Source organism: Tenrec ecaudatus, chromosome 3 (genome assembly GCF_050624435.1).
Source record: "Tenrec ecaudatus isolate mTenEca1 chromosome 3, mTenEca1.hap1, whole genome shotgun sequence".
NCBI lineage: Eukaryota > Metazoa > Chordata > Mammalia > Afrosoricida > Tenrecidae > Tenrec > Tenrec ecaudatus.
In genome coordinates this window covers 74649040-74673684 of record NC_134532.1, presented here as the reverse complement: position 1 = coordinate 74673684, position 24645 = coordinate 74649040, and the positions used below count along the sequence as shown (strand labels likewise).

The window sequence follows — 24645 nt, the reverse complement described above, 5'->3', positions numbered from 1 at the left end:
GCTGCTGCTGAACCCTGACGTAATGCGAAGCCTCCGGAGAAGGCTAGGGCTGCTCGCTTCATACTAATTACTCTTGTTCCAGAAGATCTCCTCTCAGTAAAGCAAAACCCCCTGCAAGCCACCATGCAGTGGTTCAGAGCCATGCTTTGCACCTTCCAGACACCTGCACTGCCATTCTCTTTCCTGGGAAACAAAACAAAGCTGAGTCAACAAAGCAAGAAGCCACCCCATTTCACCTCTGGTAAACATCGGTTCTGTTTTCTTTTTCCGTTTGTATACATAGACCTCTCCACCAAACAGCAGGCTGGCTAACGGATAGTTGTTCTTACAAACAGTTGTTTATACAAACCGGAGGAGGTTCTTTCTGAGCGTGGGTAGTTGCTGACATTCATACAGTGAGTGGCTCACTAAAGCAGGATTTAGGGGGGTGGCTCTGTGATGGTCCTGGTTTCCTCCACATGCCTCTGTCAGGGGACTGAAGCAGCACCCAGCCCCACCTGTTCACACACCAATGTTCACAGGCGGCCCCAGGGGTTTATTTTCGGCTGCATTACCCAGTAAACCAAATAAGCATGAGCTTACTTGTGTTTACCTTGCTTGCTTATCAATTTGTGGTGAACAGATGTTATGATTAGCCAGTAAGTCCTTGCTTACCTTGCTTACCAGGCACTCCATCCCTGTGACAGACTGCATGTTTGAAAAGAACCTTTGATTTTGTACAAAGAGGTGGGCTTCGGAGAGTGGGACACCAACCATACTAAGGAGTGGACTCTTTAATGTGTTGGGAAAACATTTTATTTCACTGCAGATTATAAATAAGCACAAGCGAGCCCATACCTTGTTTATTAGGTCATCTGAGCCTGCTTGCTCTTTGCTCCCTTCTCCCTTACCTGCATAATCCTCTTACATTTAATCACCCAAAGTGTGTTCCATGGCTATTTCAGCCGCAAGGAAAATGAGAAATGGGCTTCCCAATGCTTCCAAGAGATGGCAGAACATGGAGAAGGACGGTGGGGAGATAGGTGAACACCATAAATCCACCTGCTTGCCCTTGACTTAACTGCAACTCCAGGTGATCCGATTTTCTTGTCTGGAATCTCCATGGAAACAGATCACCTGACTTTTCTTCCAAAACGCCTTTAGGTGGTTTGGAACCGTCAACTTTTTCAAAGGCACCTGTGCTCACCACTGAGCACAGACCAGTTACACCAGCGGGGGACGCTGTTTCCAGTACAGTCCTCAGCAGTCCACGAGAGAGTCTAACTTGAAGTCTGCTTAACCAACTGGTGATCAATAACCTCCTCCTGATTCTTGACACCTCCGTGGAGTTTCCAAAGGCTGATCCCCGTTCTCCCCACCCCCCGCTCCATAATGTCTTGGAAGGACAGTCAGAGTGCACCTTAGGGACAAGAATTTCAAGGCTTTGTCTTACGTGCTTTAGACATATCGGCAGGCGAGACAGTCCCTGGAGAAGGACGTCATGGTTGTTAAAGTGGAGGGGAAGTGAAAAAGAGGAAGACCCTCAACGAGACGGACTGGCCCGGTGACTGCAACTGTGAGCTCCTGCACAGGAAATAGTTCAAGAATGCCAGGAGTCTGTGCCGTGTTGCGTCCTGCTCTGCACAGGGTCTGCTCTGCTATGTGTTGTAACTGGCTTGATGGCGCCTAACACCGCGCATCCAGATCTTTTTCTTTCCAGGCTTTCCTGGGTGGAAACCTCTATTACCTTTGGGCTGGCAAACAAGCACATTAATCATTTACACCGCTCAGGGACTCTGCCGAACGCTCCTTGGTCTTAGTCCTTTGAGAACAAAAAGGGCATTCTTGGTGTTGACATTCTCCACATAACTAAGATGCCCTCATTGCCCCTTCTCTGGCGCTCTACCTCCCCTCTGTTCCCTGCAGAATCCGCAAACATCACACACAGCCAAGGAAGCATGTCAGCAGGACGTGGCATTTTTCAGATGACTACAGTTTTGAAATTGCAAGTTCCCTCCCACCACGCCATTCCCAGGAGTTGAGTTCCCCTTGTTTCATGAGCCTTTCTCCAGGACTACAATTCTTACACTAAAAAATGGGTAATTTTATGCCAGATTGTGGCAAAGTTGTTGTTTGTATAAACCAGGTGAGCATCATTAATTTCATGATTTGAGCTAGTCCAGAGACACATTGTGCTTTCTCTATATTTATTATTTCTTTTTTAAAGATTTAAATCATTTTATCGGGGGCTCATACAACTCTTATTATGTATTACTTCTTGAGGAGATAATGTGAGAGGGACATTCTCCATTCCATACAATTTTCATCAGTCTGCCCGTGTGAGAGGTGTGAACATATAACAGAAGCTCACCCCTCAAGCAGACGCTCTCCAATATATTTATCACCTTGTAGCTCATAACTTGACACTGACCTTCCATCTATGGTATCCTGAGTACCACTGGGCACTTAGCTGTGGCATCATTGGGTACCACTGCAGGACAAATGGATTCACATTTCATTTTAACCAGCATGGTAATTCACTATGTAATGCTGTAACAACACCTAATGTGTTACATTTTCACATCAAAGAGAAAAATAGAATGTATATAATCTTCCTATGATTGTGATTAAGTAAAGAAATTGATTGACTTGAACTAGTTGAAGTTTTTGTGTGTTTGTTTGTACAAAATTAAAAGTAAATGCACTCTGAAAGCTGAATACTTTTTTTGAAATTCATTTATTTAAGCGTCTTGATTTGACCTCTTTGAAAAATACCCTACAGCTCTGCATCTTGTTTGCTTCTTTGATTGGACACAAGCAATCACTCATGCATAGAAATTATTAGTGACTCAATCAGTGACACTTCCTCTTTTGCATACAAACGTCCTCTCTAATTTTTGGAGCTTTCATCAAATGTCCATGCACCGAGATCCACAAATTTGAAGACTGTGTGCATCCGAATAGAATCTAGTGTTTAAATTAAATAAAATACATAGCAAAACTAATCTGACACATATTTAATGATGTGCATAATTGTTATTGTGCTCCATGGTAATTAGGCTTAAATGGTAAGCTACTCATGTCATAGCAATGGAAAATATATTTATACAGCACTTTTGTAATTAGCTCTGAGGAGAAGTTGGAAGTTGGGAAGATGAAATGTGTGTTTTCTGGAGGAGAGTGGTGTCAGGGAGGTGGGTAATTTGTGGCCTCAAGAGACACACCTGCCATATGAAGTCTGGATACTTATCAGCGTGCTCTTAAGCTTATCAGAACCTGTAAAATGAGCCCCAAGCATTGCAGACATTTTTCCTACTTCGATTTTTCCCTAGTGTTGCTTTCAGGTAAACGTTGGACTGCTAACCACAAGGTTGAGGGTTCAAACCCACCAGCCAGTCTTTGGGAGAAAAATTAGGTTAACTGCTTCCATAAAGATTTAGAGCCTCAGAAACTCTATATAGGATCACTATAGAGTCAGAATCAAATTGATGGTTATAGGTAACATTGCAATTTGGCTTCTCAAGACTTAGCTGTGAACTCCAATGCTGATCATTTTGGAAAGAAAATGAGACTTATTCCTGGACAAAGCCCTAAAGTGTTGACAGACAACCGTCGCTAAAACAAGCAGTAAGGGGAAGGTTTTCCAGGTATGTCTTAGCATTGACCTCTGGCAACGATGTTCTTTCATGGTCATTTGAGGAAAAACTCAGAGACTCATCTCTTTCAAAGGGCTATTGCATGCAAAATCCACACATTTCAGAAGGTCTAGAGGAGAGTGATTCAGTTGCTCTGGGACAAAGAAATTTAAGATGGTCCTAGAGATTTGTACCCCAAAGTATATGTCACTTGTGTGATCTGTACACCTTGAGTGAGAACTGTACTCAGTAAGATGAAATATGATATGAATATGTGAATATGATGTCATAGCACTCCAGTGATTAGGTTATGTTATAAGGAAAAAAGTGAAGGCATTTTCCAGATGTAAATTCTGGCTTCTACTCAATTGGCTTTGAGTTAGTTCATCAAAAGGTAGAGTATTCTGAGTGCGCCTGCCTGGCCTAACCTTTTGATCCTTTTAAGCGAGGGTTTCCTTTGGTCTTTGAAGAAATGAGCTGTGGTAAGACTGCAGGTGCTGAGACTAAGACTCGAGGTGCTGAGAACAACTCTACACTGTTAGCATAAAAGTGGAGATCTGAGTGTTACAACTACAAGGGACTAAATTCTGTCAAGAACTTGAATAAGCGTGGAAGAAAGTCCCAAGCACCACATAAGAGCATGGTCTAGACACCACTTTGCACTACTGTGAGACTTTGAGCTAAAGATCCATTCAATCTGTGCCTGAATTTAAGACCAATTGAAATGTTAAGATGAAAAAGGACGTTTTAAACCACAAAATTTGTTGTCCTTATTTTTTGCATAAGGACAGAAAATTAATTCAATCAATGTCACTAGACGATAGTGAAATTGAGATCAGAATGACTTCCTTGAGGTCCTCGAGACCAGAATGACCTCATTCTCTTTCTTCCTGGGTAAAGCCAAACTTTGCTTCAAAATTAATGCTTGTGGATAAGTTTTTTGGCTCAACGTAAATACAGAGCCTGGCCTCTTTTTTTCAACGAATACCTTTTTTTTTTTTTTTTTTTAGAAAACATGTCAGTCATGGTTTGAATTGTTTGTACCTAATATATGTGTCAACTTGGCTGAGCCATGATTCCCAGCATTGTGTAATTGTCTTCCTTCTGATCATATGATATAGCTATATTCCATTTTATTGTGTGATGAATCCTAGCTTCTATATGTTACTGAGGCAGGATGGGTGAGGGGTATCGTTAGTTTCAGTTACAATCTTAGAAGAGGAAAAGACTCAAGTTAAAACTTTACTCAAGTCTAACCCTTACTAGAGCCATTACATTGACTTAAGTGACCACACTTTACTCAAGTCTAACCCTTACTAGAGCCATTACATTGACTTACCTTACTAGAGCCATTACATTGACTTAAGTGACCACACTTTACTCAAGTCTAACCCTTACTAGAGCCATTACATTGACTTACCTTACTAGAGCCATTACATTGACTTACCTTACTAGAGCCATTACATTGACTTACCTTACTAGAGCCATTACATTGACTTAAGTGACCACACTTTACTCAAGTCTAGCCCTTACTAGAGCCATTACATTGACTTACCTTACTAGAGCCATTACATTGACTTAAGTGACCACACTTTACTCAAGTCCCACCCTTGCTTAAAATGGATGAAAGATCTTACAAGAGAAAAAGGAGCAGAGAGCGGAAGGACTTCACCATGATCCAAGAAGACCTGCTATGAGTTGTAATTGACTTGACAGAAAGCTGTTTTTGTTGTGGTTGGACGGGTAGCAATGAGGGAAGATTGTGTGCGGGGACTGCATAGCATCCTCTGCGTTCTCATCAGTATTACCTATAGGATTACCTGGCACAAGAGGGCACCTGGCCTTCAGAGTATCATTTGAGGCTCATCTGCCCGTGGCTGCTCTGCCGCCTATTTTCTTACTGAGCTTGGTCAGGACCTAGTCATTTCCTTTACTTCTTTGGGGTTATATTGGTTCTCATTGACTTCACAAGCATTTCCACTACCATCAAATCCCCAGCCATCAAATCCCTATAAATATGTGGAACAAGAACTGGATGTCTCTTTCTTTTATAGCCAATATTTCTCCAGAATCATAATTGATCCTTTTTTGAAAATATTAGTGATTTGAGTCCTATACTTTTGCTTCGTGTTTTAATTAATAACTTTTAAGTCTTGACTTTTTTCACACCTCTTGCCTAAATGCAAAAACCCAATTTTTAATATTCTAAAATAAAATATGTATTTATTCCTTTTTTCACTCCAAGTATTATCATCTTAATGTCTTCTCCCCAAATCCAGTAGGCAAATTTATGCCTTAGTCCAAATAGAAAGATCTTGTACACAGGCGTTCCAGAATAAAACTCATGAATACTTTGAAGGCTATTCATTAAACCTACAAAGTATTAAATATTAAATAAGTGGACACAATTTCTACTTGATCAAGATTTTAGCTTAGAGAGTGAGAGACAGAAAGAACTTCCATAAATTCTTGGGGAAATGGAATTAAGAAATAAAAATTTACATGTTAACTTTATTTCTCAGCATAAGCCCTGTCAAAGTCAAGATCCCTTTGGAAACAGTGATACCAGCCATTTGGACTATCCCTAAAGAACAGAAAAGTTCCTGGGAACTTGACCGAGCCAATGCAGACATTGTTTGTGTTAGTAATAGAAGGAAAATGGGTACCTTTAAAGATTTTTAATATTAGGAAGTATAAATAATCCCAAAGGAGCCAAATCAGGACCATAATGTAGTTGTCTAAGGATTTCCCATAGAATCCTTTGCAAAATTGCCCTTGTTTTAATGAGAGGAATGAGCAGGAGCATGGCTATGGGGAAGGACTCTCTGACAAAGCTTTACTGCTAAAGCTTTGGCTAACTGTCTCCAAACATTCTCACAATAAGCAGATATCATCATTCTTTAGCTCTCCAGAAAGTCAACAAATACCTCCCCCCAAACAAACAAACAAACAAACAAACAAACAGACAGACAACTGTTGCCATGATCTTTACTTTTGAGCAGTCTTCTTCAACTAGATCACTTTCGCTTCTTAATAGACTTTGCTTTGATTGTGCTTTGCCTTCAGTATCATACTGGTAAAGCCGCATTTCATTTGTTGTTACAGTCATGCAAAGTCGTAGCTCAGGATCTCAATCCCATTTGTTTAAAATTTCTCTTGAAAGCTCTGCTCTTGCCTGCCGTTTCTCTGGGTGCAACGGTCTTAGCATCCATCATTGCTCAACTTTAATTTTGCACTCAGAATTGTGTTAGCTGAACCAATGGAGATACCTATTAACTATTGCTGGCTACTGTTTCTGCTGTTAATTGTTGGTCCTATTCAATTAGGACAGATGCAACTTATTCTTTTTAAATTATTATTTAATCATCTTATTGGGGGCTCTTACAACTCTTATAACAATCCAGACATCCATCCATTGTGTAAAGCACATTTGTACATTTGTTGCCCTCATCATTTTCAAAACATTTGCTTTCTACTTGAACCCTTGGTATCCGCTCCTCTATTTTCCCCTCCCTCCCCGCTTCCACCTCCCTCATGAACTCTTGATAATTTATAAATTATTATTATTTTGTCATATCCTGCACTGTCTGATGTCTCCGTTCACCCACTTTTCTGTTTTCCATCCCCCAGGGAGTAGGCTATATGTAGATTCTTATAATCAATTCCCCCTTTCTAGCCCACCCTCCCTCCACCCTCTCTCCACCCTCTCTCCACCCTCCCTCCACCCTCCCAGTATCGCCACTCTCAGCACTTTTCAAATTGATTTGGTGGTCTGCCACTACAAGCTTCTTCTTCAGCATCATCTCTTGTCTTTTTAAAACAAGTTATTGATTTATAGACTGCTAATTTATTGGGGGCATTGTGTTCATAATTTTTTTTCTAAAGTAGCAATGATTTGTGTTCCACCATTCTTCCACTCAAGCATCACTGTAATTTAAATGTTTGTCCTTGCTTCAATTCAGAATTCATGTTGCTTTTATGGGAACTCTTTTCAAACTTATGACTGAAAATGTTTTAATTAATTTATTGGAAGCTATTACTTATATCTAAACAATCCATTATTCAACCACATAAAGCAGTATTGCACAACTGCAACCACAATCAGTTTCAATATATTTTCTTTCTTCTTAAACACCTTTATATCAGCATTTTCTCTACTGCCTCCCCCCCAGGGACCCTTATTATTATCTTTCCCTATAATAGTTCCCCCCCCCGCATATCTTACATGATCCAATATATCCATTCACATACAATTCTGTTGCTTGGTCCCATAGAGTGGGATGTATAAGCTCCTTATTCCTCTCCCCCCTTCCAATATCCCCAGGGAAACATTACTCTTGTAACTGTTTCTGAAGGGTTATCTGTCTTGGCTTTCATGTACCGAGCAATCTTAAATACAAAAATGAACATACGCAAAGCTAATATGATTAATGTAGTAAAGCAAACAATAAAATAGTAGTAAGGGGAGGACATATTAAAAAGGATAGTTATTTCTTTCATCAGTGCTATACCACACCCTGGAGTTTTCGTCCCTTCTGTGTGACTCTTCTGAAAGGGACTGTCCAATTATCTTACAGGTGGGTTTTGAGTCTCCACTATATCTATGCCCCTTCAACTCAAAGTGGTTTCTTGTTTTTGAACTTCTGATACCTCTTCCTGTCAACATTCATGATCACATCACCATTGCAAAGAAACAGAAAGCAGCAAATTTTAAAGTGGGTGTCAGGAAATAGGAAAGCTCATTCACTGCTGGTGGCCATGTAGACACGTACAGCAATTGTGGAAAGTAATTTGGCAATACCTAAAACAGATGGAAATTGCGCTACCATATGACCCAACAATTCCACTACTGGGCATATACCCAGAAGAAATAAGCACTAGACCAGCACCAGACATCTGCTCTCCATTGTTCATCACTGCACAGTTTACAAATGTAAAAAATTGGAAACAGCCTAAATTTCCATCAATAAATGAATGGATAAAAAGCAAGAAACCAACCCTCCTATTTACGCACAATGGAATACTATGCATCCCTAAAAAATACTAATGAAATACCTCATATCATGGAAAGAGTTAGAGGATATTATGCTGAATGAAGTTAGCCAAGCACAAAGGCCAAGTACAACATGAGCCCACTGAGATAAACTCAATCATCAGAATGGGCACACGGGAAAAGGGAAACAACACACATTCCCTGGCCCATTTCTGGCATGAGCTAGGCCAAACCCAATGATTCATATGTCATTAAAACCAGATTCAGACAACACCTGTGCTGAAAGGTGTCTTTCCCCCATCTCCTATGCCTTTAAGACCTACAGAAAATGATGGCAACTGGGGGGTCAGGACACTAACCAACCCAAGGGGAGGGTATTGTTTATATCTCCACAGAAGAGGGAAAGTAAGAGTAGACTCCATTCCAGTGTGCCAATCCTGGAGGGCGATGTTACTGCTCGGAGCAGCTCATTCCCAGAGAGGATTGCAGAGCCAACCTCAGCTCCAGACTTGATGTCCTCTCCCTAGATGACAGTATTGCAGAGGACAGCCCTGAAGCTACAGCTCGGGGAGAGCGGCCAGTCTGACTGGCACATATTGGGCAAATCAAGAGTGGAATACAATGGACCAGTGATGGGAGCAAAGCCACCGAAGTCTCTTGGTTGTAGACTTCTGACTCAGGGTGCAGCACTTGTCACCCCATATGAACTGATTGGGGATTACTCACAAGGAGGACACATTGAATATCTAAAGGAAGAACTGGGGAGGTTGGGCAGGGAACAAGACTGCAGGAATAGCAATGGGGATGTTTAGGATGCCTGCTTGCCAGACACAAATGCTGAAGACTAAAAGGTTGTCTCAGTTTTTAGGCAAGCAGGACCCAGACTATGCAGCTCTGGAACAAATTGTGACTTGCCTGATGATTTAAAACAAGTCCTTCTCTCTATGTAACAGAGAGAGATTAAACTGCTCTGTGTCAGGATACCTGTCTGTCTTGTGACTATCTGTATGCTTACTTATTTATTCTTTTTTGGTGTTTATCTATATAAGATAGGCAGGATAGGCAATCTTACGGAGACAGCGAGTGGTCCGATGGTTCCTGGGAGCCATGTGAGGGGAAGTCAGAGGAGAGGTGAGTGGGGCGCCAACAATAATGGGCACAGGGGAACAGTAATTGCTCTAAAATGGATAATGAGCAGGATGTAGTTTTTTGATTGAGTTTAATTAATCAAATCGCATCTGAGAAAATTCACTGAGAGGTGAATGATGGGTAAACATAACAGTGGGGTACGAGGAAAGGAAAAAGAATAGGAAAACAATATATATAAATAGATGTGTGTGTTTGTGTGTATATATCTTCAAATGCAAAAAGGAAGCAGATGGACTTTGGGCCTCTACTTAAATCTTACCTCAGTACAAGAAGGGTTTGTTCCAATAATGTGGCATTATATGGTACTCACCTTCCTGCCACAATCGCAAAGAAAGCTGATGGTGCCTGGCTATTAAAAGATATCGTATCTGGGGTCTTAAAGGCTTATAGTTAAACAAGCGGCCATTTCCCAGGGAGGCATCAAACTTATGTCTTATCCTTCTCAGTTCCTCAGAAAACGTTGAAACAAATTAGCGCAGATTTTAGTGCAACTTTTAAAAGAAAATCCATGCATAACTACTTCTAGCAAGTCTATTCCATGAACTTTTTGAAGACCGCTGGTGTAAATCAATATATATGTTAATTTGTGATAAATTCTTTGAAAGAAGCAGCTGGTAGGAGAGAAAATGACCAGAGTTGACAGTGATGAGAGGCATGGCCTGGACAGTCAAGAAAAGACTCACTGAGAAAGTAACAGCCATCTCAGGATGAATGGAGAGGAAGAGCATTCCAGGCAGTAGGGTTGCTGAATCAATAGAGATCTCACATAGAGATCTTAGAATTTAAGCTGTTTTGTAAGAAATATATTCTGTCTTGTGATAGATACATCAACCTTAGGAATTTCTTCTGCCTCCACCATTCACCAGTTAGCAGGAGCCAGCTCTGCTGAGCGGTGAGCGATGGGTGTCCCACTGTTAACATCACCACGGGTGGTACAATGGAACAGGATTTAAGAGCAGAAAACCAGACAGGTATCTACTGGATGCAAATCTTCTGGCTGTGCAGAGTTGCCTGGGCAGTACCTCCTCTTCTGACCTCCAAGCAATTATTTAACTGAAAGGAGTCAATGAAGTCCTAAATATCAGAAAACACAAGCTGACAATGTAAATTCCCATTATAGAATGTTGGTGTTAGGTGCTGGCAAGTCAGTTCTGACTCATAGCAACCCTATGAATGAAACACCACCTGTTCTTGTACCAACCTCACTCTCTCTGCTATGCTGCACTGCGTAAATCCATCCACATAAGGGTCTTCCTTTTTCTTTTTTATGGTAACTTTCTGTTTTATTAAGTATTATGTCTGTCTCCAGAGACTGGTCTTTTCTGATAACATGTTCAAATTACATGAGACAAAGTCTCTCCTTCCTTCCTTCTGGCTGTTTTCATCCAATAGAGATTTCTTTTTTGTCTTTCTGGTAGCTCATACTATATTTAATATTCTCCACCAACAGCATAATTGAAATGTACCACTTTTTATTCAGTGTTCCTTATTCATTACAGGATAAGGAGGATTATTGTATTCTAAATTTGTTCTTAGATAAATTAGAATGGTCGCTGAGGAAGAATGACTACATCTGTGCAGGCCATAAAAAGCAACGAAGCCTTGTCGTACTGATTCCCATAAGCACACCGTTCGACAAACTTGATTGCTCACCTATGGAGGCACCGTTTGAAACGCACATACTGAGCACTCCACAATACACAGCTTTCAATGTGACAAAGACCTAAAGAAATCCAACCTTGACATAAACCGGAAAGTCTGAAAGGCACCGATAGCTGCCACTAGAGACTTTCTATGGAGGTTTGCAACAGTTACAATGACTGAAATTAGAAATATTGTTTTTACATGGCATAGTGCTTACTCATGGAGGTGCTAATCACTGGTCAGCAATTCGAAGTCACCAGCCAATCCATGGGAGAAAGATGAGACTTTCTACTCGCTTAAAGAGTTAAAACCTTGTAAACCCACAGGGGCAGTTCTATCCTGTCCTATAGTGTGACTTGCAGTCAGAATTGACTCAATGGCAAAGAGTTTGATTTTTGGTAAAAATATTCTCTAGCAGTTCATTGTACTAGCATATTATAGTCGATGGGAAAAGATTAGAAACCTTATATATGTGACATTTATTTAAGTCGGCATTTCATTTTACTACAATATACAGTATTTTCACACTTAGCTGTATCTTAAGAGCTATATCATTTCATATTTTGCGATAGACTATATAGAGTCATATATTGAGTATCAGGTACTTTCCATAAAACGGTGAAATTTTAGTATGTTTTAGGTCTGGTTGACAAAAACCAATAGTAACTAGCTAGTTTGTTGCCGTTAGGAGGTTATCCAGTTGATCCCGAGCCCTGGCGACTCTATGCGCAAAAGAAGGAAGCCCCGCCAGCTTGTTCCTCACAGCTATTCCTGTGCTTCAGCCCATTGTTGCAGCCATTGCCTCAGTGCTTCACCTCAGAGGCCTGCCTCTTTCTCTGCTGCCCCTCTACCACACTAGCTAGTTTAGATTTCCAAAGGCCCCAGGGAGGTCACTTATATTATCTGTCAAAAAGCGGATTATGCTGCCACTAGAGTGGAATCTATATGTATATGTTAATTTATTTATGACATATCTATATGGTTAGGATATATACAAACCATAGATGTGGATGAATTTTTGAGCTCCCCTTTAGCTATAAGTCCTGACTTAAGAATAATCAATCCATTCCTATGATGCCGCCCTGCTTAGTACTTACCCTCATGGAGGGAGGAATCAGGGAAGATACAGGTGCTCTAGCAAAGCATGGGGAAGAAAGTGAATGGTGCCCAGCTGCTCTTCGGTCTTCCTTATACACCGGTCAGCTTTCACATCCATGAGGTAACTGAAAATACCATGGCTTGGGTAAGACGCTCCATAGCCCTTGAAGGAACACCCTTGCTGCTCAATACTCTAAAGCGATCCTTTACAATACATTTACTTAATGGAACCAATCTTTTGAACTCTTGCTGCTTTCAAGAACATCAGTTGTGGATCCAAGCAAGACAAACTACTTGACAACTTGTCTTCCTTACAGTGATCCATGATCCATACCGAGGACTGCAGTCCTTGATCTTCATCAGCAAGTGCTTCAAGTGCTCCTCATTTTGAGCAAGCAAGGTTGTGGCATCTGCATATCACATGTTGTTGATAAGCCTTCCTCCAATCTTGATGGTGCATTCTTCTTCATACATGCCAGCTTCTCTGATGAGTTGCTCAGCATTTGGATTGATAAGTGTGGTGAGAGGGTGCAACCCTGTCACACAACTTTCCAGACTTTATGCCATTCAGTGTTCCCTTGATCCTGTGGTGCAACTGCTTCTTGATCCATGTACACATTCTCATAAGCACAATGAAATGTTCTGGAATTCCCATTTTTGTCATGATGATATGGTCTACATTCGTATAGAAGATGCCATGGGGGAGTTTGCTTGCTTTTTTCAGATCTAGACTTGAGCCGATGGCTGGCCATATTGCCCATCAAACCTGGGAACCATGAGTAACCTGCCCTCTGATCTGCCATCTCATATACCAACCTTTGAATCCCAACCAGAAGCCTCCCACGCTCACTTGGCATCAGCCTCTGCATCTACCAGTTTGAGTTCTTCCTGCTTCTTCTTGCTGCTTCCTGGTGCACCAGCTCCTTCAGGTATGTGAGTCAGAAGACATCTCCAGTTGACCACCTGGTACACAGACTTGAATTGGACTAAACTTAGTTTAAGCCATTTTCTTGATATAAATCTCTCTTTATATTTAAAAGCACAATTGGTTTTACTTCTCTAGAGAACCTAATCTAACACATGAGGATTTATCTTCACTCATTTCACATGAAAGGTGAATTCTCCAGCCAGATTCTCTGGATGTTAATCCTAACTCAGCTATTAACTTGGTCCTGAGCCTCAATTCCCCGCTTAATAAAATGAAGCAAATGATGGGACCAAGCTCACAGGGTTGTTGTGGAATTTAAATGAGCTTGTTAAAACTTTTGAAACCTCATGTACCAATGAAGAACAGTGTCTGGCACATGTTGTGGACCCACTAAGTGTTTGCTCTGATGATATAAAATTAGGAAAGCGAGTACAAAGTTAAAAGTAGGATTATTGAACATGGTTTCACTGCTACCCCACCATGTGTCCCACTTCCAGGCACATGCACACACCGTCATTTGCAAATGCATGTGCATGCACTTCAGGATAGACCCCTCATGAACAAGGACAGAGAAGGAAGCCCTTCACAGACTCTGAGAGAAATTATTTAATTACCTCCTGGTTATTCTGATGGGGTATTTTCCTTTAAGTGAAACCAACTGGCTTTTGGCAAGCCTGAGCTGAGATTATGTAAAAGGTTTCTCCAAGGCCTTCAAACTCTATCCCAGTTCATTTGCTCTCTGTCAGTTTTGCTAATCCTTAATCTTGTCATGACTATATAAGCTTTTCAGATATTGATTTATGTGACTCTCTCTGTGTATCTTTCCTTTTGGAGTACTCCTAATGATGTGTCTTTCTCTCCTTCCCTCCCCTGCTGGAATTCAAGCTCAGAGTTGGCTTTTAGCTCTTTGCTTCAGTGGCTGGTGGGAACATGAGCGATATGGTAGAATGAAAAGTAGAGTAACCAGCAATATGCTCTGACTATCCTTGCTCAGGATCTTAGTTCATGGGATAATATGAAGGGTTTGTAAAATTGGCAGTAGATGAAGTGGATTTGGGGGGATCAGATCAGCTATGATGAGAGAAGAATTTCCAATCATTAAAAAAAAATTCCATTAGTCTGTGACAGATTTTCTAATCTGAGGATCTTTCTTAATTACCTGTGATTGCATGTGGTAGATATACAATCGTTTGTCAGTTAGATAGGATTAGGAGTGAAGGGGTGGAGTCTAACCTGTCAATCAGGTCATAGGCACTGAGGCTTCTGGGTGGGCATGGCCTCCAACTGAGGGTTCTGGGAACTCCTGTATTCCCCTTGGAGGAGGGAGACACTCTCTCTCAACTCACTCCCTGGAAGACATTGCAGCTGACAAGACACATGGAACTATGCTAGGGCCTAAGCAGGAGGAGCTCCATGGAGCCCTCTGCCATTGCTGAGATGCTTACAAAGCCACAGGATCCACAAGACTTCCCACCCACTGGCCTGTGATATTCCTGCATTTAGCATCATTGCATGGGTTTTGTGAGTCTGAAAAGGACTTTATAGATTGGTATCAGACATATGGGCTAATATAGGACTGATGGACTTGCTCTAGACTGGGCTGGGATGTTTTCTCAATATTCAACTGCTTTTATATAAAGCTCTTTCTTTTTTGAAAATCATTTTATTAGGGGCTCCTACAACTCTTATCGCAAACCATACATTCATCAATTGTGTAGAGCACATTTGTACATTCATCACCCTCATCATTCTCAAAACATTTGCTCTCCACCTAAGCCCGTGGCATCAGCTCCTCATTTTTCACCCTTTCTCCCCGCTCTCCCCTCCCTCATTAACCTTTGATAATTTATAAATTATTATTTTGTCATATCTTGCACTGTCCAACATCTCTCTTTACCCACTTTTCAGTTGTCTGTCTCCCAGGGAGGAGGTCACATGTAGATCCTTATAATCTGTTCCCCCTTTCCACCCCACCCTTCTTCCACTCTTCCAGTATCACCACTCACACCACTGGTCCTGAAGGAATCATCCGCCCTGGATTTCCTGTGTTTCCAGTTCCTATTTGTACCAGTGTACATCCGCTGGTCTAGCCAGACTTGCAAGGTAGAATTGGGATCATGATAATGGGGGGGAGGTGTGTTTCATTATTGCTACATTGCACCCTGACTGGTTTGTCTCCTCCCCGAGACCCTTTTATAAGAGGATGTCCAGTGGCCTACAAATGGGCTTTGGGTCTCCACACTGCACTGCCCCCCTCATTCACAATGATATGATTCTTTTGTTCTTGATGATGCCTGATACCTGATTCCTTCGACACCTCGTGATCGCACAGGCTGGTGTGCTTCTTCCATGTGGGCTTTGTTGCTTGTGAGCTAGATGGACGCTTGTTTACCTTCAAGTCATAAAGCTTTTTCTTATACACATATGTGTGTCTATGAATTTGTTTCTTTAGTCTCCCTATACTAACACATGGCACAACAACAAAAGCAAAGGACTTTAAAAAACAGAAGTCATTTTCTGAAAATTTTAGAGATGACAACAAATCCAAATCAAGATCTCAGTTCAGCCTCCCAAGTCCTATTATTGGTCTGTTTTCTAGTTTGGGGCTCTGCTGCTAACCCTGGGCCTTCTTGACCTTGTAGAAATTTCCTGACAAAACAATGATCCTGTTACATGGTAACTGTGAATGTCTGTGTGTCTATTCTACTCTTTTTATATCACTAAGTAGTTGCTTTGTTCTTCATTAAAATAATAAAATGAAATTCCTATATCCTAAAAAGGTAACATTTATAGGTACAGGGGACTTTCATGTAACTTTGGGGAAGGAAGAAACAATTCAATCCATAACAATGTCTTACTTCTTTTAATTTTAATCATTTTATTGGGGGCTCTTACAGATATCACAATCCATAAATCAATTATATCAAGTGAATTTGTACATATGTTGCCATCATCATTCTCAAAGCATTTTCTTTATACTTGATTATACTTGAGCCCTTTAATATCAACAACTCTTTATTCCCTCCCTCCCCGACCACCGTCATGAACCCTTAACAAATTATATATAGACATATGCATATATATATGTTCATGACTTACATTGTCCACCCACATTTCTGTTATTTGTCCTCCTCAAGGGGGGTTATACATCCATCATTGCTATCAGTTGCCCCTTACCCTCCCTCTCCTCCTCCCTTCCCATGCCCTTATGGACTCTTTACTCCTGTTACTGCTTCTGAGGGGTTTATCTCTCCTGGATTCCTGTGTTGAAAGCTCTTATCTGTACCAATGTACATAGGCCAGTCTAGCAGAATTAGTGAGGTAGAACTTGTGCCATGATAGTGGGGGGAGAAAGCATCAAAGAACTAGTAGAGGAATGTTGTGTGTTCTATATTGCGCCCTGGATGAATCATCCCTTCCGTGTGTCCCTTCTGTGAAGGAATGTCCAATTATCAACAGATGGGCTTTGGTTCTCAACGCTGACCCCTCTTCTTTATGTCAATATAATTATTTGTTTTTGATAATCTTAAATCTGATCCTGTTGACACCTTGGGGTCACACAGGCTGGTGTTCTTCCATGTGGGGTTCGTTGCTTCCCTGCTAGATGGCTGCTTGTTTAACTTCAAGCCTTTAAGACCCCAGGTGCTATGTATTTTAATAGCCAGGCACCATAGGCTTCCTACACCGCATTTGCTTATGCTCCCATTTTATCTTCAGCAATCGTGTTGGGAAGATGAGCATCACAGAATGTTGCCGGCTTATTAGAACAAAGTGTTCTTTAAGTTCATACTCAAAGTCTCTCTGTTATTTTAGTGTTTTACCATATAAATATATATACATAGCCCAATACTCCATCTTTAAATATTAATATATTTACATATATACATGTCTGTATTTATACCTCTGTGTTCGCTAAGGTTTATTGTGACAACCTGGCTGATAAACACATGTGGGATGAGTTGAAGGGTGGAGAGATAAATGGGTTGGCTAGCCTTGCCTTTCTTGTTCTCTGATGATCAGACCAGTGTGTGTCTGTCTTAGCAAGTTCTTTGCCTCAGCTGGCAAGGCTCACTTCCTGTGAGACATCCCTAAGGAGAAGCCACATGGACCGCCACTGATGCAGCCCTGGGAGCTGTAGAAGCTGCACGGAGACCCCTGACAGTGCTGAGATGCTTACATGCTCACTGATTTGGCTTTCCTCATGCATTCAGTGTTATTGCGTGTGTTTTGTGAGTTTGAGGAGGACTTTGTAGATCAGTGTTAGATAATAGGGCTAATGCCAGACTTATGAACTTGGACTGAATTGGGTTGATATGCTTTCTTAATGTGCACTTACCTTTTATATAAAACTCTCTCCTATATATATTTGAGTTTCTGTGGATTTGTTTCTCTAGTCTTCCCAGACTAACTCAACCTTTCTATATGGCTTTTACCTCCTAGTGTGTTCCTCTATTTCCTTTTACTTTCCTCCTGTCCCACCATAATGTTCATCCTTCATTCAGCTCTCAGTAATTCCTCCTGGACTACACTACAATTTATTAAACACCAAAAGGCACTCCACATCATCCTCACTATAGATTTTAGATCCCTTGTTGTTCCCCTGTCCCTCCCTGAGTATCTTGGCTCACTACTCCCTTCCCACTGCTTCTCCCATGGCCCTGCCACCACCCCAGAAACATCACACACACACACACACACACACACATCATCATCATCATCATAATCATCCCAGATCTATCTGCTGACTTTTATTAGTGTCTACCAATTAGAACTGGTGAGGTGCCAATACTGCCCTGGCGTCAGAATCTGTTTTTGAGATTCATTGGGGACTTCATAGCTTTGCCCCCATGGCTGATCTGTTATGCTCCCTTCACGATTCACCCAACTTTGGGGGAATTAGACCAGGCACATTACCAGTGTTGTCCAAGGTAGTGCTGTGGGGCAGTGATGGGATATCACATCTTGAGCTTGGGATGGTCCTATGATCCTCTCTGTGGAATGGCTTCCCCCAAGCAGACACGTTGCCTTGGAGGCTTGGTGAGCCAGAATGAGGTCTACTCTCTCTCTCTCTCTCTTTCCCTCTTAGATTGTTCCTGTGTGGAACGATTGACTGGCCACTCTCCCCAGCCTGTTACTTCAGTACTGTCCTCAGTAGCACCTTCTTCTATGAAGCAGGTCAACATAGCTTGGCTTGAGGCCAGCCCCACAGTTCTCTCTGTTAACGAGCTGCTGTGTGCAGGTCTGTTGCCCTCACAAGTTGGTGCAACAGAATGGTCTGGTCCCTCTCTCCCTGTCCTGTGGAGACATAAACAATACCCTCCCCATGGGTGGAATAGGGCCCTGTTCCCCCGGTGCCATGATCTTTCTTTCCTTCTTTTTTCTTTTAAATCTTCCCTCCTCCCTTTGTCACTCTAAAAGACATGGGGCAGATGGGAATGATGTCGTTCAGTCCCATGCTATCTTTTATTCTTATTATTATTATTTTCTTCTTTTTAGTTGGATGCCCTAATATTGGCAGTCTTACTTCTTAAAAGAAACCTGGAAAGTTTTGGAAACAGATAATGATGATATTTGGATAAGATGATTAATGTCACAGAATTGTGTATGTGGAGAATGTTGACATGGAAAATCTTCTGCTATACATATATGAACCACCGTTCAAAACAGAGCAAAGCAAAGGATAAATAAAACAATAGCCATAACAACAAAATTAACCAAAACAAATCCAAACAGTGCAACAAGCACAGGAAACCACTTGAACACTGCTCCTCTCTGACACAACTGCAGACGAGACTAGTTGCATTATCTTCTGGAACTCTCAAATTATAACCAAGGCATTAAAGATGTCCCCCAGAAATGTTTGAGTTAGAACTGATAAAGAGCCATCAGAGTTGGGCCATTTAGAAAAATATTATAGTGTTTTATATGTTTGTTTAATGTACTTAAATCATGTAAAATATAATCACTACTATGTTTTTAAAACACACATGCATATGCATGCAAGGACATATTTGAGAGTGCATCAAAAAGTCTGAGGAGATGACACAATCGCTGAGGACAAACGTGTGCATAAGCAAATGTGGTGAAGAAAGCTGATGGTGCCCAGCTATCAAAAGATATAGCATCTGGGATCTTAAAGTCTTGAAGATAAACAAGCAGCCGTCTAGCTGAGAAGCATTAAAGCCCACATGTGAGAATCACACCAGCCTGTGTGACCATGAGCTGTCGAAGGGATCAGGTATCAGATATCAAAGAACAAAAATCATATCAGTGGGTGCCCACCCATCTTCCCGATATGATCACTAAAGACAAACATGTGCATAAGCTAATGTGGCGAAGAAAGTGGATGATGTCCGGCTATCAAAAGATATAGCATCTGGTGTCTTAAAGGCTTGAAGGTAAACAAGCGGTCATCTAGCTGAGAAGCAAGAAAGCCCACATGTGAGAAGCACACCAGCCTGTATGACCATGCGCTGTCGAAGGGATCAGGTATCAAGCATCAAAGAACAAAAAAATCATATCATTGCAAATGAAGGTTGAGTGCATAGTGGAGACTCAAAGCCTATCGGTGGGCAACTGGACACCCCCTTACTGAAGGGTTGTGGGGAGGAGATTAGCCAGTCAGGGTACAGGGTAGCAACGATGAAACATAACTTTCCTTTAGTTCTTAAATGCTTCCTCTCTCCCCCCCCCCCCTCATGATCCCAATTCTACCTTACAAACCTGGCTAGACCAGAGGATGTACATTGGTACATATAGGAACTGGAAACACAGGGAATCCAGGACAGATGACCCCTTCAGGACTAGTGGTGAGAGTGGGGATGACTAGAGGGTGGAGGGAATGTGGCGTGGAAAGGGAGAACTTATTAGAAGAATCTATGTATAACTTCCTCCTGGGGGATGGACAGCAGAGAAATGGGCAAGGGGGGATATCGAACAGTGTAACACATGACAAAATAATGATAATATATGAATTATGAAGGGTTCCTGAGGTAGGAGGAGTGGAAAGTGAGGGGAAAATAAGGAGCTGATATTAAGGTCTCAAGCAGAAGACAAATGTTTTGAGAATGATGATGGCAACAAATGTACAAATTCCCTTGACACAGTGGATACATGTGTTGATTGTGATAAGAATTGTATGAGCCCCCAATAAAATGATTTAATTAAAAAAATATCTGAGGAGATTACTGGTAAGCTAGTAATCGTGTACAGCCATTGTGAGAGCAATCTGGCACTACATAAAGCAACTGGGAATAGAAATACCATGTGACCTACCAATCCCTCTGTGGTAGTTATATAAACTCTCATGTCAACTTGTGACTAGAGTGTAGGAGTGGAGTCTAGCCTGCCCATCAGGTCCCAGCCTTATGGTACTTCCTTGTGGCCATAGCCTTCCCATACAGAGTTTCCTTGGAACCTCCCGTCTCTCTATGTGATTCACATTCCAGTTTACAAGCCACTTCAAGCCACACTGATCACAGCAAGAGCCCTGGAGATCTGCCCAGCACCATTGGATCTACAAGATTTTACACCCACTGACCTGTGATCTTCCTGAATTCTGCATCATTGAGTGTGCCTGTGTGAGTCTGAAGAAGGATTTATGGATGAGTATTGAACTTACAGTGTAGTATTGGATGTAGGGACTTGATATGGACTGGGCTGGGATGTTTGCTTGATGTGTAATTAATTCTTGATATAAAGCTCTCTCTTACACATATATGAGTGTCTCTAGATTTGTATTAGTCAACCTGGTCTAACACAACCTCTGCTGGGCATACGCCCCAAATAAAAAAGACTCAGAAGACAGACATAAGCACTTCTGTGTTCATTGAAGAACAGTTCATAATAGCAAGAAGTTGTAAACAGCCCAAATGCCCATCAGTAGAAGGATGTGTAAAGAAACTCTGGTACATACACACAATGGAATACTCTGCATCTCTGAACACAGTGTGAAATCATGAAGTAATTCATGACATGGATGGACCCAGAAAGCATTATGCTGAGTGAAGTTAGTCGATCACAATAGAACAAGTATTGTATGAGTCCACTACTATAAGGAGAAACACCCAGGCAAAGGCAGGCTTCTGTTCTCAGGTCTTGTCATCTTCTAATCTAGTCTCCAAGCAATGAGAAGTCTGCCAGCCTAGTATTGAAGCACCATGTGTCACTCTCTTATTTGTACATCTTGAAAACTACTTGAAGCCCCACCCCCAGCCAGTCCTGGGGCTTTGGGGCTCGACTCAAGGGGAGTCCCTGTGGGACATTGGGGTACAGTGAATGGTATGACCCTTTGCTGAGCAAGCCTACACAGTAGAGTATACTGGGCCCCTCTAGGGTTTCTCGTATGGGCTCCAATAAATATATTCCCTTTTGCTTAAAAAAAAAACACCCAAAATCTACTTGAAGACAGGAGGCTTCACCTAAGCTGGGGTCAGTTTCTCATGATGTAGGAGAGGGAGAAGACCAACCATTCCCTGACATATAACACTGTTTTCTTTCTTTTTTTCAACTGTGGGGCTAGCAGTCATCCTCAGGTGGTTCACATCAGACCCTGAGCTTAGACATAGCCCCTCTTCTCTCTGCCCTCTAATGACACAGTTGTGACAGGGTGGCCACGCTGCAACGCCTCTAGGAGAAGTGACATATAACACTGGTCTATGGTTACCCCAAATCAGCAGATGCTTCTACAAGAATGATTAGTGAAACTTCCTGGAATTTCAAGTCAAGAGGTGGGGTTAACATCACTTATGTAGACTCTAGGGGAGAATGCATCTGGTATGATGTTCCTCACTGGATACTTTTGACCTAATTTCTATCCAGCCTTGGTGACCCAAGACACACTCTTTGGACAATTGGGTCTTTAGACTCTATTTGGAAATCCAACTAAGCGAAGTGTACTTTACCTTTACCATAAACTTTAAGGAACTAAAATACTCCCTTGGATTTAAGGCTGAAACATCCTATTGGGAGAAAGATACCTTTTATTTCAACACTATGGAATTTGTGGTCTTTGGTTCATATCTCTTGCTTTGAGGGTGCCCAATGAATGGTGGCCCAGAATTAATACATACGTACTATTTCCATGATATCTTTGCTTTTTTTAGACATGTGTTAGTCTAGTAGGCATGGTTATGTCTTTGTGAATGAGTACTGTTGAAAACTTTGCCTTATCTACAAACCTTATTGTTTTTGTAGTCACTAAATTTTTAATCTGTACAAGTCTAGAAGTCATGTATTACAGTATAAAAATCTATCTTATACATTTTTAATTTCCTTTTCTCAATAATGTTCTAAATTATATACAACTGGCTAAATTAATATACAATCAGTACAATTATCTTTTTCCCCAAGTGGGGTGATTTATAATGTTCTTCAATAAAATGATAATGATGACTCTATAGTAGTCCAGGGACATATAGAAACCATAGATATATAAATGGACTTTGAGTTTCCATTCAATTATAGCCCTAATCTAAGAACAATTGGTTCTTATGACATGTCCCTGCTGGCTACTCACCAACATAACGAGATTACTGAGCATATGGGTGCTATAGCAAAGTGTGGTAAAGAAGCTAGATGGTGCCCAGCTCCAGAAAGAATAGTGTCAATAGTCTTAAGGACTTACATTAAAACAAGCAGCCATCTAAGTGAGGTGTCAACTAAGTCCACACAGAAGAAGCATTCCAGACTATGGAGTCTAAGGATCATAAATAATAAAATTCAAATCCAGAGGAGGGAACTGTATTACAGCTAAAATCCTGATGACTCAGTTTGCAGAAAGCTATGGATGACAGTGGAAGGCCACGATTCATTTGAGGGTCCCCACATGGATTAACCCTCCAGTGAGTCCCCACTGACCATCCTCCAGGCATGTGAATAACCTTGCTAACAGACAGTGAGCACAGTGAAGTGGATTATGGCAGGTGGGGTTAGTTTAAAATGTAACGCCTTATCATTTGATCTCTTCTTTGATCATTTTAAATTTGTTCCAGTTTTTAATAATATCTGTTTCTTTTCAATTGAGGTCTTCTTTTGTTTTATTTTGTCTGGCTTTTCTTGTTTTTTCTTTGTTTCGTATATTTTTCTGCACAGGAAATCCAGTGCAGATAAATCAGTAGAGATAGTAACTTGATTAATGATTTCCCATGGGCCTGGCAGGGGAGGTTGGGAAGAAATGGGGAGCAAACAACAATGGTGAAAAAGAAAATAAGAAGAACGTATTCCGAAATTGATTATGGTGATGATTGCACAACTCTTCTTAATATGATTGGATTGTTGAATTGTATGACATGTGCAGTATATGCTAATAAAATTATTTAAAAAGCATATAAGCGGGGAAACTTGTGGAGAAGAGGAATGAAAAGATAAAGATATTTTGCCACAAACTTCTTTAGTTTATTCCAAACTCTGTAGGCTTTTAAATGTATTTCTGTGGCCGCAGACAAGTCCTCCCAACAATACACCTGTCTCATTAGGATGCCATGTGTATATATATTACATGGAAAAAGCAAATTTTAGGTGAGAGCTAATATCAGATTTTTAACAAATCATTGAAATTTTGTAACAAGTTTAGAGGAATAAGTTTATAGGAATGCTGCCCCACAGAAAAACAACAATTTTCAATGGAAGACTGAAGAAGAATCAAGGTATTTGTATTAGGGTACTGGCAAAGAGTATTTAAAGTGCCATAGACTGCCAAAAGGAAAAAAAAAAACTGTCTTCAAAGAAGTACAACCAGAATGCTCCTTAGAAGCAAGAAGCCAGACTTTGCATATGTTATGAGCAGACAATAGCCCCTGGAGAAAGACATCATGCTTGGTAAGGTAGAGAGGCAGCGATGAGAGCATGTCAAAACTACCTGACAAGACGTGGAACTGCCTTGCAAGACATGAAACTTCACATGCAAGATGCAGAATGACCTACCACCTATGATCATAAGGGATTCCATTTTGAGAAAGACTAAAATCCCAGTAAAAAAAATCTGAATCACTGCAAATTCACTGAACAGAAGTAAACCACCAACCAGGGCAGCACCCAGAAGCTCCCCAGACGCATCTGGGCAACCCTGATTGGACTTTGAATGATGCCAAAGAACCAGCAAGACCTCCTATAAAAGTCCTGGGTAGAGAGACTGGACTCAGAGAGCTGGGAGGAGACATCAGCTCCTGCTCTCCCCCACTCTACCCGGGTGAGTAGGCCAATGAAGGAAATGCCTAATG

At 41.2% G+C, this 24645-nt stretch overlaps 1 non-coding gene across 1 annotated transcript; it reads right to left on the bottom strand.

The window, feature by feature from the left end:
- Nucleotides 1–21934: 21934 nt before the first annotated feature.
- Nucleotides 21935–22065, bottom strand: LOC142444221 (small nucleolar RNA SNORA17). Its single transcript, XR_012783872.1, has one exon. It is a non-coding gene; the product is annotated as a small nucleolar RNA SNORA17 (small nucleolar RNA).
- Nucleotides 22066–24645: the final 2580 nt, after the last annotated feature.